The following is a 13135-nucleotide window of genomic DNA, read 5'->3' on the forward strand; positions in this document are numbered from 1 at the left end:
CTGGATGATTGATCAGAAAGTTCTATAACACTGGGCAGAGAGTGGAACACAATTCAGCCTGGGTGTGTAGGCAAACCAGGTCTCAGCAAACCTGAAGCAGGCCTCAGAGGACTGAATCATGGGCAGCCGTGGCAGTTTCCAGACTTCTCAACCCATGAACACCAAAAACAACTTATAAATTCAGTAGGAAAAGTTTGTGACTGTGATAAAAGAGAACCTTGATCCCAGGCCCAGTCCCTGCATGCAGCCCTGGGGTGGCAGCTGCTCCCACAGACTGAGGGGGAATCCAGTGGCTGATAACAGGGGGATTACAGGGATCTCTTTGCTGGTGCAGGATTCTCTTGCTTTGCCTGGGCTTGGATCTGGGTCACAGTTCTGGGTGGTGGTCCTGGGGTGAAGAGGAGTGCTGGCATGGTAGAGCTTGTAGTGGTGGTGGAGAGGAAACCTTCTTCACAGTTTCAAGGCAGAAAGAGTGCTTATGGTCATTCATAGACCACAACACAGGCCGGGAAAGGAGTAAACACCTCACCCCTTATTGTACCACCTTGGAAGAACTAAAAATTTACAGGTTCCTAGAAGTATCTCTGAAAACAGCTCCACAAAACTGCTGAAGCTTGGAACAGTACATCTTCCACACTGGAAGCAGACCCTTATCTTAACAAAGAGTTTAAAACTCAATTGGCTGGGATCATGAGCAAACTTCACAAAAAAAGTCAGACCATAGAATCTTTCTTTGGTGACAAAGAAGATTACAAACAGAAGAAGATAACAAAGTCAAAGCTCCTACATCCAAAGCCTCCAAGAAAAATATGAAGTGGTCCCAGGCTATGGAAGAGCTCAAAAAGGATTTTGAGAAGCAAGTAAGAGAAGTAGAGGAAAAACTGGGAAGAGAAATGAGAGTGATGCAAGAAAATAATGAAAAACAAGTCAACAGCTTTGTAAAGGAGACCCCAAAAATGCTGAAGAAAATAACACCTTAAAAAACAACCTAACCCAAATGGCAAAAGAGGTCCAAAAAGCCAATGAGGAGAAGAATGCCTTAAAAAGGAAAATTGGCCAAATGGAAGAGGAAGTGCAAAAGCTTACTGAAGAAAATACTTCCTTAGAAATTAGAATGGAGCAATTGGAAGCTAGTGACTTTATGAGAAATCAAGACATTGTAAAACAAAACCAAAAGAATGAAAAAATAGAAAACAATGAGAAATATCTCATTGGAAAAATAACTGACCTAGACAATAGATCTGAGAGATAATTTAAAAATTATTGGACTACCTGAAAGTCATGATCAAAAAAAGAGTCTAGACATCATCTTTCAAGAAATTATCAAGGAAAACTGACCTGATATGTTAGAACCAGAGGACAAAATAGAAATTGAAATAATCCACCTATCACCTCCTGAAAGAAATCCCCAGAGGAAAACTCCTAGGAAAATTGTGGCCAAATTCCAGAGTCCCCAGGTAAAGGAGGAAATATTGCAAGCAGCTAGAAAGAAGCAATTCAAGTATTGTGGAAATACAATCAGGATAATGCAAGATTTAGCAATTTCTTTATTAAGGGACCAGAGGACTTGGAATATAATATTCCAGAGGCCAAGGGAGATAGGATTACCACCAAGAATCACATACCTATCAAAACTGAGTGTAATCCTGCAGGGAAAAAATGGACATTCAGTGAAATAGAGGACTTTCAAGAATTCTTCATGAAAAGACCAGGGCTGAATAGAAAATTTGACTTTCTAAGACTCAAGAGAAGCATTAAGAGAATCTTAAGGGATTTACTAAAGTTGAACTGTTTACATTCCTGCATGGAAAGATGATATTTGTAACTCATGTGACCTTTGTCAGTATTAGGGTAGTTGGAGGGAAAAATTATATGTATGTATGTGTGTATGTATGTAGATAGATAGATAGATAGATAGAAGGCACAGGATGAGTTGAAGATGAAGGGGTGATATCTAAAGAATAAAATTAAGTACTGAGAGGATTGTACTGAGAGAAGAAGCAAAGGAGAGGTAAAATGGGGTAAATTATCTCTCATAAAACAGACAAGAAAGTGGAGGAGAAATGGGGGAAGGTGAGAGGGAATGAGTGAATCTTATTCTCATCAGATTTGGCTTAAGGAGGGAATAACATACACACTCAATTGGATATGAAAAGCTTTCTTACTCTACAGGAAAATGGGGGGGAGGGGACAAGTGAGTAGGGGAATGATAGAGGGGAGGGCAGATTGGGGGAGGGGATAATCAGAAGCAAACGCTTCTAAGGAAGGATAGGGTCAAAAAAGAAAATAGAATAAATGGGGGGCATGATAGGATTAAGGGAAATATATTTAGTTTTTCACAACATGACTACTATGGAAGTGTTTTGCATGACTACATATGTACAACTTGTATCCAGTTACTTGCCTTCTCAATGAAGGTGGGTGGGGAAGGAGGAAGGGGGAAAATTTGGAGCCCAAAATTTTAAAAACAAATGTTAAAAAAATTGTTTTCACATGCAACTGGGAAATCAGATATACAGAAAATGAGGTATAGAAATCTATCCTGCCCTACAGGAAAATTGAAGGGGAAGGGGATAAGAGAAGGAGGGGGGAAGGTAGAAGGGAGGGCAGATTAGGGGAAGGGTTATTCAGAATGCATATCATCTTGGAGTGGGGGGAGGGATGAGATGGAGAGAAAATTTGGAACTCAAAATCTTGTGGAAGTGAATGTTGAAAACTAAAAATAAATAAATTAATTAAAAAACATGTAGCCAGTAAACCCCACCTTCTACAAGAAGGAAACCTTTCCCTATCCCTTTTAATTGTGCTTTTCTTTTGTTGATTCCCCTCCCACCTCCCCCCAATTTATCTTGTACATAATTATTTATACATGAAGTAGCTGGTTGCACATATCCCCCTTATTAGATTATGAGCTTTTTAAGGGCAGGGGCTGTCTTTTACCTTTCTTTGCATCCAGAGTGTATAGCAAAGTGCCTAGCATATAGTAAATGCTTCATAAATGTTTATTGGCTTATTAACTAAAAACAAAAGAAATGGTAACCACTTCAAAAGCTATTTTCCAGTTTTTTGGGAAAACTAAAAGATTAACCATGATGGCCAAGGTGACCATCAAGGACAAGTGCTAGAGGCAGACTGAAGTCCTTCAGAATGGTAGTGGTAAGTCACTTAGTCATTGAATCTGAAACACAAACAGAGATTACATCTAGTTCCTTGGTGAGAGAAATAATAATAATAATAATAACTATTATTGTTATTATTTTGCTCTTTGGTGAGGCAATTGGGGTTGAGTGACTTGCCCAGGGTCACACAGGTAGTAGGTGTCTGATTTCTGAGGTCAGATTTGAACTCGGATCCTCCTGACTCCAGGGCTGGAGCTTTGTCCCCTGTACCATCTAGCTCCCCCTGCCCCACTAGCCCCAGAGAAATGATTATTAAATAACCAACCATTAATACTGGGGAGATTCAGGATTTTTTACCTTCTAATTTCCTCATTCTCTATTAGGTCCAATCAGTCTCTGAAGAACTGGGCTGATAATGAGATTGAATTTAACAGTCTCCTCAATCTTGTTCAGACCCCCACTCAAGTGGGGAAGCTTAATTCTGATTATTAAAAGAATTCAATAAAAAAATAGAGTAACTTGCTTGGTAGATCAAGGAAATGATGTAGAAATAATGTAGCTAGATTTCAGGAGGGCCCTATTGTGATAACTTTGTGAAGAAACGTAGTCAGATGTATTCATTGATAGTTTAATTACTATAACCAAAGAGAGTTGTTGGATATCAATTTAGAAGATGTGTCTCTAGTAGAGTGTTTTATAATTAGTTCTATCCTATTTACATTATCAAAGACTTTGCTAAATACATAGAAGAAATATTTGTCAAATTTGTAGATGACAATGTTGGAGGGAGAGAGTAAAAATATAATAGTTTTGGTTGACCTGTGTATCGCTACAAATATTTTGGAAAATAATTTAAAATCATGAAAGAAAGCCCTTTGACCTAGTTATTAGAGAATTTAGCATGAACACAAAGGAGGTTAAGGACAGAAAGAAAGGCCTGAAATGTACTAAAATATTCTGTATCAAATATTCATAGTATTATCTTTTTTGTGTTAAAAATAAGAAATAGGGGTGCCCATTGATGGCGTGATGGCTGTACAAATTGTGTTATGTAAAACACAGGGAAAGAAGAAAGTCATTTCTGTAAGAAATGGTGAATTTAAATAAATTCAGAGAAACATGAGACTTGTATGAATCAATACAGGAAAATGACAGAAGAAACAAGAGAAAAATATGCATACTGATCACAGTATAAATGAAAACAAATACTAAAAGTCATCACAACACATATTAAATGAAAGGACCAATCTTAGCACCAGAAGGCGAATGATGGTATATACTTTACTTCTCTTGGTAAAGAAGTGATAGACCCAAATACAGAATGTTGCATAAACTGTCAGATTCAGTCTCTTTTATGGTTTATGGAAGAATGGGAGGATTAGAGGGAGAGAATTTTAAACTGAAAATAAAATATAATTCCATTTAAAAAAGAAGGAAAAGTATTTATTTCAAAAATAGTATGCAAAAGGACGGCATGGGGATAGATTTATTTTCACAGAAATTCATCAGTTTTTTCATCTGTAAAATGAAAGGTTAGCATTGATTGGGAATAAGATGATGGTATTTGTGAGACTCTTTCCATGGTGTTCCTTAGGGTTTTGGGTATATTTAGTTCTTTTTTCTATTTACCACTAATGGTGAGTGTACCTATAAGGGATGAAAAAAATACAGCCCTGGACTTTCAATCTCATTGAATTAAGGCCTTACTAGAAGAAGGTCACCATTAGAGTGTTCTAGGGATTTATACATGTATGACCCTGTGCTATTTAGTATATTTATTCACAGACTTGGATAAAGGCAGAAATGATATGCTTATCAAGTTTACAGCTGACAGAAATTTTGGAGGGATAGCTAACATAGACGACAGAATAATTCAAAATGATCTTTACAGGTGTGAATATTGGATCTCGAATTTAATAGGGATAAATAAACATATTTTTCTAACTTTGGTTAAAACAATCACATGGAGAAAATTTGTATCTCTCATATTTCAGTGTTTAAAACGTAGTAAATATATATGTATATGTGCGTGTGTGTGTATATATATGTGTGTATGTATATATATATACATATGTATGTATATATATACACATATGTATGTATATACATATATATACACATATATATATACACACATATATATACACATATATACATATATATATATATATATTCATTAGCCTCCCTGAACGGAAATTTAATCATCTATATAAAGAAAGGTTTGGATTAGATGGCCTTTGAGGTTCTTTCAGCACTAAATATGGGAGCCTATGAATTCTAGGAGTCATAGGTAAAAGTTGCAAAAAACCATATTTAGGGTTGGTTGAAAGAAAAACTTCCTAACAGAACTACTCAATGTGGGAATAGTCTGCTTCAAGAGGTTTCCCTTCACTGGAAATCTTCAAGCAAAGGCTAGATTTTGTTAAGTATTTTGTAGAGGGGATTCTCTTTGGGACAATGAGTTGGAGTATGTGATCCCTGAAGTTTCTTTTAATTCTGTGACTGAGTGACAGGAATACACTCCTCAGGACAGCAGCTCTTCCTTTCAAAGTCATTCAAGTGTACCTTGCCTTAATAATTTTTTTTTTTACTGCATGTTCCTTACTACATTCCCCAAACCTTCTGAGCCTTCCTGGCACCTGAGCTACCTTGGCTGTAGGAGTTTAGAGCTCTGCCATCTCTAGAAAATTATTACCAGGTCCATATTACTTTTTGCCACTTACCCAACCTCTAGATGTTCTTTTTTCCCACTCAATTTCTTCTTTTCCTCATCTTTATACCTTTCACATCACAAGTATATATGTATTTCATGAGTGTGTGTGTTTCAGCGTATGTTAATGAAGGGAACCTATACAAACACAGAAATAATATAACAGGATAAAATAGAGATGTATAAACAAGAATATGACTTATTCTCAATCTATGTGGCCCTATACTTTAAACTACCATAGACTAAGGTCTAATCTGATCATTCTATCACCCATTCAAAGTAGAATGGCCAAGCATTGCATCTGCTTTCTTCTTTCCCTAGACAAAAATGGTGACTCCAGCCCAAAGCACATCAAGAGTGCATTTAGAAGGAAAATAACAAATGTTGGAAGGGATGTAGGAAAACTGGAACATTAATGCACTGTTGGTGTAGTTGTGAACTGATCCATCCATTTCAGAGAACAATTGAGAACTGTGCAGAAAGGGTTATAAAACTGTGCATGCCTTTGATCCAGCAATACCACTACTAATTCTATATCCCAAAGACATCCAAAAAAAGAAGAAAGACCTGTTTGTACAAAAATATTTACCGCAGCTATTTTTCTGGTGGCTAAGAATTGGAAATCAAGAGCATATCCATCAATTGGGAAATGGCTAAAGAAGATGTAGTATATAATCGTGATGGAGTATTATCATGCTATAAGAAATGACAAGTAAGATAAATTTCAGAAAAACTTGGAAAGACTTAGATGAACTGATGCAAAGTGAAGTGACTAGAGCTAAAAGAACATCACATACAGTAACAACAATATTATACGATTTCCCCATTACAAGCATGCTATCCACATCCAGAGAAAGAATTGGTATTATCTGCATACAGACTTAAGCATGCTATATTTCACTCTTTTCTTTCATTCCTTTTTTATTCGTCTTCTTGTACAAAATGAGTAAATATGGAAATGTTTTATATGATTGCACATTTATAAACTATATTAGATTGCCTGCCCTCTAATGGAAGGGACAGGGGAGGGAAGAAGGAAAGGAGGGATGGAATTTGGAATTCAAAACTTTAAAAAAATGTTAAAATTGTTTTAACATGTAATTGTGGAAAAATAAAATGTATTTTAAAAAAGCAAATTTAGAAATGACTTACTTAATTTTTTGTACCAGGCTTCCAATTTCAATATCAGCCATGTGAGAATGATATAGATTACCTGTGATGCTCCCACCCACAGATAAGTAGTAGTATAATAATAATATTATGGTACTACAATAATAATAGCGATAATAATGAAAGCATTTATATAGCACCTTCTATCTGCAAGAGATTATGTTAAATGTTTTCCAAATATTATCTAATTTGATCCCCAATACAATCCTAGAAGGTAAGTATTATTATTATCCTTAATATACAATTGAGGAACCTGAGGCAAACAGATGTTAAGTGACTTGCCAAAGGTCACACAAGGTCAGTAAGTATCTGAGGTTATATTCCTGACTCTGAAGCTTGTGCTTTATCTGTTGAACCACCTAACTGCCTTATTGTAGCATGGTCTTCAGTTACCTCTATACTACTTTGGAAATCCTCACTACTTTTTAGGTTTGGGGAGGCTGTTTTAAGATGTAGATATTGAAATCACTAGTTTGAGTTCCCATCCAATATATTCTTTGACAGATCATTCATAGGTAACCCATGAAAATCGTTAGTAAATCATTTAGTGAAAACAGAGTAGAAACATAAATTGAACCCACTGACTTAAGCAATCACACTCTTAGCACTCATATCATATAGCTATCCTAACAAATGTCTCCTGTCAGTCCTAATCCTCCTCATCTCCCTGAACCTCTCTCTGTTTCCCAACCTAGCAGGAATGGTACATCAGTTCAAACTCATGTTATTGATGAGCAAGCATTGTTCACACTGATGAGGTACTGCCTATTTCATCTTAGTGAAGTAGACAATCTTGGGAATGCTGATGTCTTGATGTAGCTCCAACATGATTCTCCCTTGCCACAACACCCAGAAGAATGTCTCAGAATATTAACTAGAGATTCGTTTGAAATATACTGCAATTGTTCCTACATCCTGCACTCACTTTGTCATAGTGAAGTGACTGACTTCTTTTCTCATCTCTCCCCTTTTCACCCTCTGCAAGACTTTCTTTGAATTTTCCCTAACATCTTGGCTCAGAAGCTACTCACACTGTCAACTTAAACACAGTCATCTAGGGGATGTAGTTGAAAAAGTGCATGTGGAACGTGTGTCTAGACATGCTCCCTTACACAACCACCTTCCCCTTGCCATCAGAAAGAAAAGGCAATAACAAACAAACCCAAGGATGTAGAAATCTATAAAGAAAGAAGTTCCCATCACTTTGAAATTTGGATAATTCAATCTGACAACCCAGGAAATCACAAAAAAATCCTCCTCTTTATAATCTCTTACATAATTTGTTATTTAACTGTTACTCCTATAGGATAGACTATGTCTTATATTTTAGTATTCTTAAAACAAGGCTAGAGTAATTGTGTCTAAAGTCCTTTCTTATTTGAATATTCTATAATTCAAGAGTCTTTCATTTAAAAGAAAATAGTTTTAGTGGATTGCAAAGCTCAATACAAATAAGCACTAGTAATAAGTGTTTGGTTTTCATAAAATGGAATCCAATTAGTTTCATAGTATTCTGTTCTTGTCAGATGGTAACTCTAGTATTTCATTTAACTTTGAGTATTACATTTTAAAAAAAGAATCCTTACTAACTAGGAGGCCCAGAGAAAGGTGATACTATATTTCATGGAAAAATGCATGAAACTCTCTGTACTGCCCAACCACTGGTTTTGACAGCTATATCACAATGGCATAAATCAAGTCAAGTCAAATCAAGCCATGCTTGTTACTCTGTGCCAAGCACTATATTAAGTTCTGGAGGCAAAAAGCAAGGCAAAAAACAACCCCTGCTCTCAAGGAGCTCACAGTTTTGTGTAGTTAGAATGAGAAGAATGCAATTACTGAAAGATAGGTCACAATCAAATCAGAAATGATTTTCCCTTTTTTGGATCTCCAATAAGATCACTTTGCAGTTTTCTTATGTACTCCTTATGTTATATTTCTGGTTATGGTTACTTGTGTATGGGCCATGTCCTTCTCCTAGAATAAAAACTCCATGAGTGTAGGGGCCATGTCTTAATTATACATTATATCCTTTTTGGCACACAGAAGCTGATTACTAGATAGTTTTGGAATGAATGAATGAATGAATAAATACATTGTAAGGACACTAATAATATGCCCTCTGAAGGGAATGATCAAGAAGATTAAGTGGGGATATGATAGATATCTTCAAATATTTGATAAGTTACCTTCTGGGAAAAGTTTAGATATTCTGTGTGGTTAAGATATTAGCTCTATGGCCAATATGTGAAAGTTTTAGGAAGAACATTTTTAGCTAAATGTAATAACCAAGCATTTCCTAACAGCTAGAGCTGTCTAAAAATATTTTCTCTATTACTGAAAATATTTAACTAGAATATTCATGGCTACCTGCCAGGGATGTTAAAGGAGGGATTCTACTTGGGGTCAAAGAGATTGAATTGGATGACCTTTAAAATACCTTCCAGGTTAAGAATATATGATTCTATCATATTTTCAAGTCAGATAGCTTATATGAAACCAAACTACTATTAAACAATAAATGTCTATTATGTTAGGGGCTTATCTAGAAAGAGAACATATCTAATTGGGAGAAACTGTGTAGCCAAGAAACAGAGGAACTAGGCAGCCCAACCAGGGCAAGGTAGAGGATCCAAAGAAGATGGAATATCAGGGGAGTCTGACAGTAGAGCTACTATGTATATGGAGGTATTTCTAGTCGGAAAAAATAACAGATGCAAAGTTCAGCTTTGTACAACTTAGGACATTCCTTTCCTAATGTGTACCATGGTACTCATACTCCCTCTTCATCCCATAGGAAGAATTATTGGTTGGAAACTACTTTGAAAATTGTGAACTAAAAATCAATGTTAGCTAACATGATTATTGTTGGATGGAATGCTTCCATTGACTTAAGTCCAGCCCAATTTTGGCTCAGATTTTTCTCTCCTTGTCTAAGAAGTCTACATTCTCCTCTTAACTCCAATCTATTTTTCTACCCTGTGTAGTGGAGCTTTCTCTAATCTCCTGACCACCTAAAGAACCATAGTCTCTCATTGGTTCTTCAGAATCTTCCCTTGCTTCAGGGAAAATAAATAGTGCCACAGACTCTTTCTTCTTATTAATTTCTCCCCATTTCCCACTGGTCTTTCCCCATTGATTTTTAATCTTCCTAGGAGATCTATGCTCCCTTTGTTCAGCTGGATCCTAGCATTTATTTTGCTGTTTGATTGTAGTTTCTTGCTTATCCTTCCACCTTCTGTACTTTATCATATATCTCTGGTGAATTTTAACATTTAGCTAATAATTTGAGCAGAATACTCAGAAACTAATATTATAGTTATGAACACAAAGGCATCAAATAAGATAATGTATGTTAAATGATTTGCAAATAATAAAACTCTATATAAAGGTTCATAATAATAATTCCTAAGGTTTGCAGGGTGCTCTGCAAATATTAGCTCATTTGATCCTCACCACAACCCTGTGAGATAGGCACTACTATTATCTCCATTTTATAGAGGAGGAAACTGAGTCAGGCAGAGGTTGTGACTTGCCCAGGATCACACAGCTAGTAAGTATTTGTGGCTGGATTTGAACTCAGGCCTTCCTGACTCCAGGGCCAGTGCCCTATCAATTGTGCCACCTAGATGCCAATAATGATGATGATGATGATGATGATGATGGTGATTTATAGATGTTATGAATTTTGCCTAAGCTGCTTAGAAAAACTAGATCTGATTTTTAGGGTGAAAGGGTAATTTTGGAGTGAGCTACAATGTGGTAGAGTAGATAGATGGCCTCAAAGTTGAGAAGACTTGGGATTAAATCCTGCCTCTGACACATACTGGCTGAATGAGCCTGGGCAAGCCATTCAATGACTCAGTGCTCTATGAATTTTTCTAAGACTCTCAGTTTCAGGGCACATTCATCTATAGAGGTCAGGTAATTCCTTTTCAAATATTACCTACCCCAATGAAATCATAGATCTAAAATAAAAACTAAAAAATCCCCCAAAACTTTATTTGAGGGGATTGACAGTAAATGATTGTTTGGAAGACAACAGTAAATCTGAGTTCTAAACTGGGAATTGGAAAGTGAATTGTAGTACAGAGAAGATGCAGAAGTCATGCCATTGTCCACAGGTGTTAATGACCTCTTGAGGGATTATTGAGATTTTTTTTTGATATTGAGAATCATAATGAAATGGAGTTTGATGCATGTCTATATCACCTGAGATGGAGGCCCCATGTGGGAGACGCTAGGAACCTGCTTCTGGGAAAAAGGAGGATGAGAGGACTGGTGCAAGGAGGGACATTTTGGACATTCTACACTGGCCTACCACACATTTGGGAGTAGCCTCTTTCTGTTGGTTGCATAGTCAGAACTTCCTGTGTCTTTAAAACTCTCTGACTGGAACAGTCTTTGTCTTTGTGATGGCATCCAGGAATGAAGAACTCCTTTACTTAGATCGTGTGGCACCATGCAGTAAATAGGGAAGGACCTGAGGTCCACCTTGCCCTTTTCCTAGGACATATGGCCCCAAGATACAAGCTTAGACTTTTGATCTCTTTCATTTATTCTTTTCAGTTCTATGTGCAGGAAGAGTGGAGCTCCCAACCCAAGAGCTCAAACCATGGTGTTCTTGGAGTTTAGGATTCCTTGCCAGATGTTGAAACCAACCCAGCAGGGAATCCATGAGAAGTCAGAGTCCCTGAACATATGTGGGAGTGGGCAGGGGAGAGGCTGGAATTGAATTTGGTTGGACTAATGCTATGTAGAAACTAAGTTGTGAACCCAGTCCCCTTGCCCTCCTTAGAGACTGAGTGGTATAGGGAAGATTATGGTCCTGGGGTATTAGGGGAAATGTTTGTGTGGTTTTTCTTGTTATACCTTTGAAATCAATACTCTTCTGTAAAAGCTAATATGAGTGTTAAGTGGTGAAATGAAATTGTGGTAGTTAGACCCCTAAAATTGAGAGAACAAAGTTAGTGGGGGCTGTAGCCAATGGCCAAGAAGAGACTCCTCACAAAATCTTTTGAAGTACTGGAGAACCCTGGAGGAGGCATAAAAATGTAATAAACCACCCATGTTACAGTTTAGTGTGGTGGTTGAAATGCCAGCCCTTGAATATACTTAGGATGGATTTTAGAGTTATTATTGAGTGTGAACAGAGAAGGACTAGAATGAGAGATTGAATATGAGGAGGTCTGAGTGTGGATCCTCAGAGATGATTCTGTGTTTAGGATGAGAAAAACAGTTTTAAGTTGTGGATATGTGGGGCAAAGTACTAGGACCCTGCATGGAGGCAGATGTACTTTCTCTTCTTATGGAGCTGGAATGAGAGTTTGTGCATCCCTAATCTGTACTGCTCATCTCCTATGCAGTGATATCAATGTCTTGGGATAGCTATGAGGAAATCCTCAAAGATATAGTACCTGAATAGCATGGCTCTGAACCTTTTCTCTTTGCATGGAAAAAGAGTGTTGAGAAGGAGGGGAAAAGATCTAGCATCTGTATAATACTGTAGCTAGGGGTAGGTGCCAAAGTTCTTTTGAGAATGTCTATGAATAGGTCAGTCATGAGGCTATTTGGGACTATAGGATAGAAGGGATGGAACCAAGAGAAATGGTTTTGAAAATAAATTATTATGAGAAAGAACAGACTTGGTAAGCTGGAGTGTAGCTACCTAGTCTTTAGGAAAAAGAAAAAAAAAATTCTTGTGTTCAACTCCAAGAAAGACCTGGACCCTGGGACCTGGGGAGAAAGATGTGGCTCAAGGAAAGGAGGCAGTAAAGAATCATTCAATTTCATTTTAATTCAGTAAAAATTGGTAATTACATACTATATGCTAGAAGCTGAATGCAAAGATGAAAAAAAACCGGGATCCTTGCTATCAAAGAGCTTTCAGTCCAATAGAGAGAATAGATCTATAATTTTATTGATATGGACACCCTACCCCCACCCCCAGCATGGTGCTTATAACCCATCCATGCTTTCTCATCCTGTGGTATTCTTGTTCATGTCCTCCCATAAATCTTAAATAGAGGCTGGGCACTTTCCTCTAGGTTTCTTATTTAAAAACATCTTCTGCATACTTCGTACTGTACTGTGGCTATCTAGGTTATTCCTTACTCTTTCTTCATCATTATTCTAC

This window comes from Vombatus ursinus, unplaced genomic scaffold, assembly GCF_900497805.2.
Source record: "Vombatus ursinus unplaced genomic scaffold, bare-nosed wombat genome assembly UNPS02014858.1, whole genome shotgun sequence".
NCBI classification, from domain to species: domain Eukaryota; kingdom Metazoa; phylum Chordata; class Mammalia; order Diprotodontia; family Vombatidae; genus Vombatus; species Vombatus ursinus.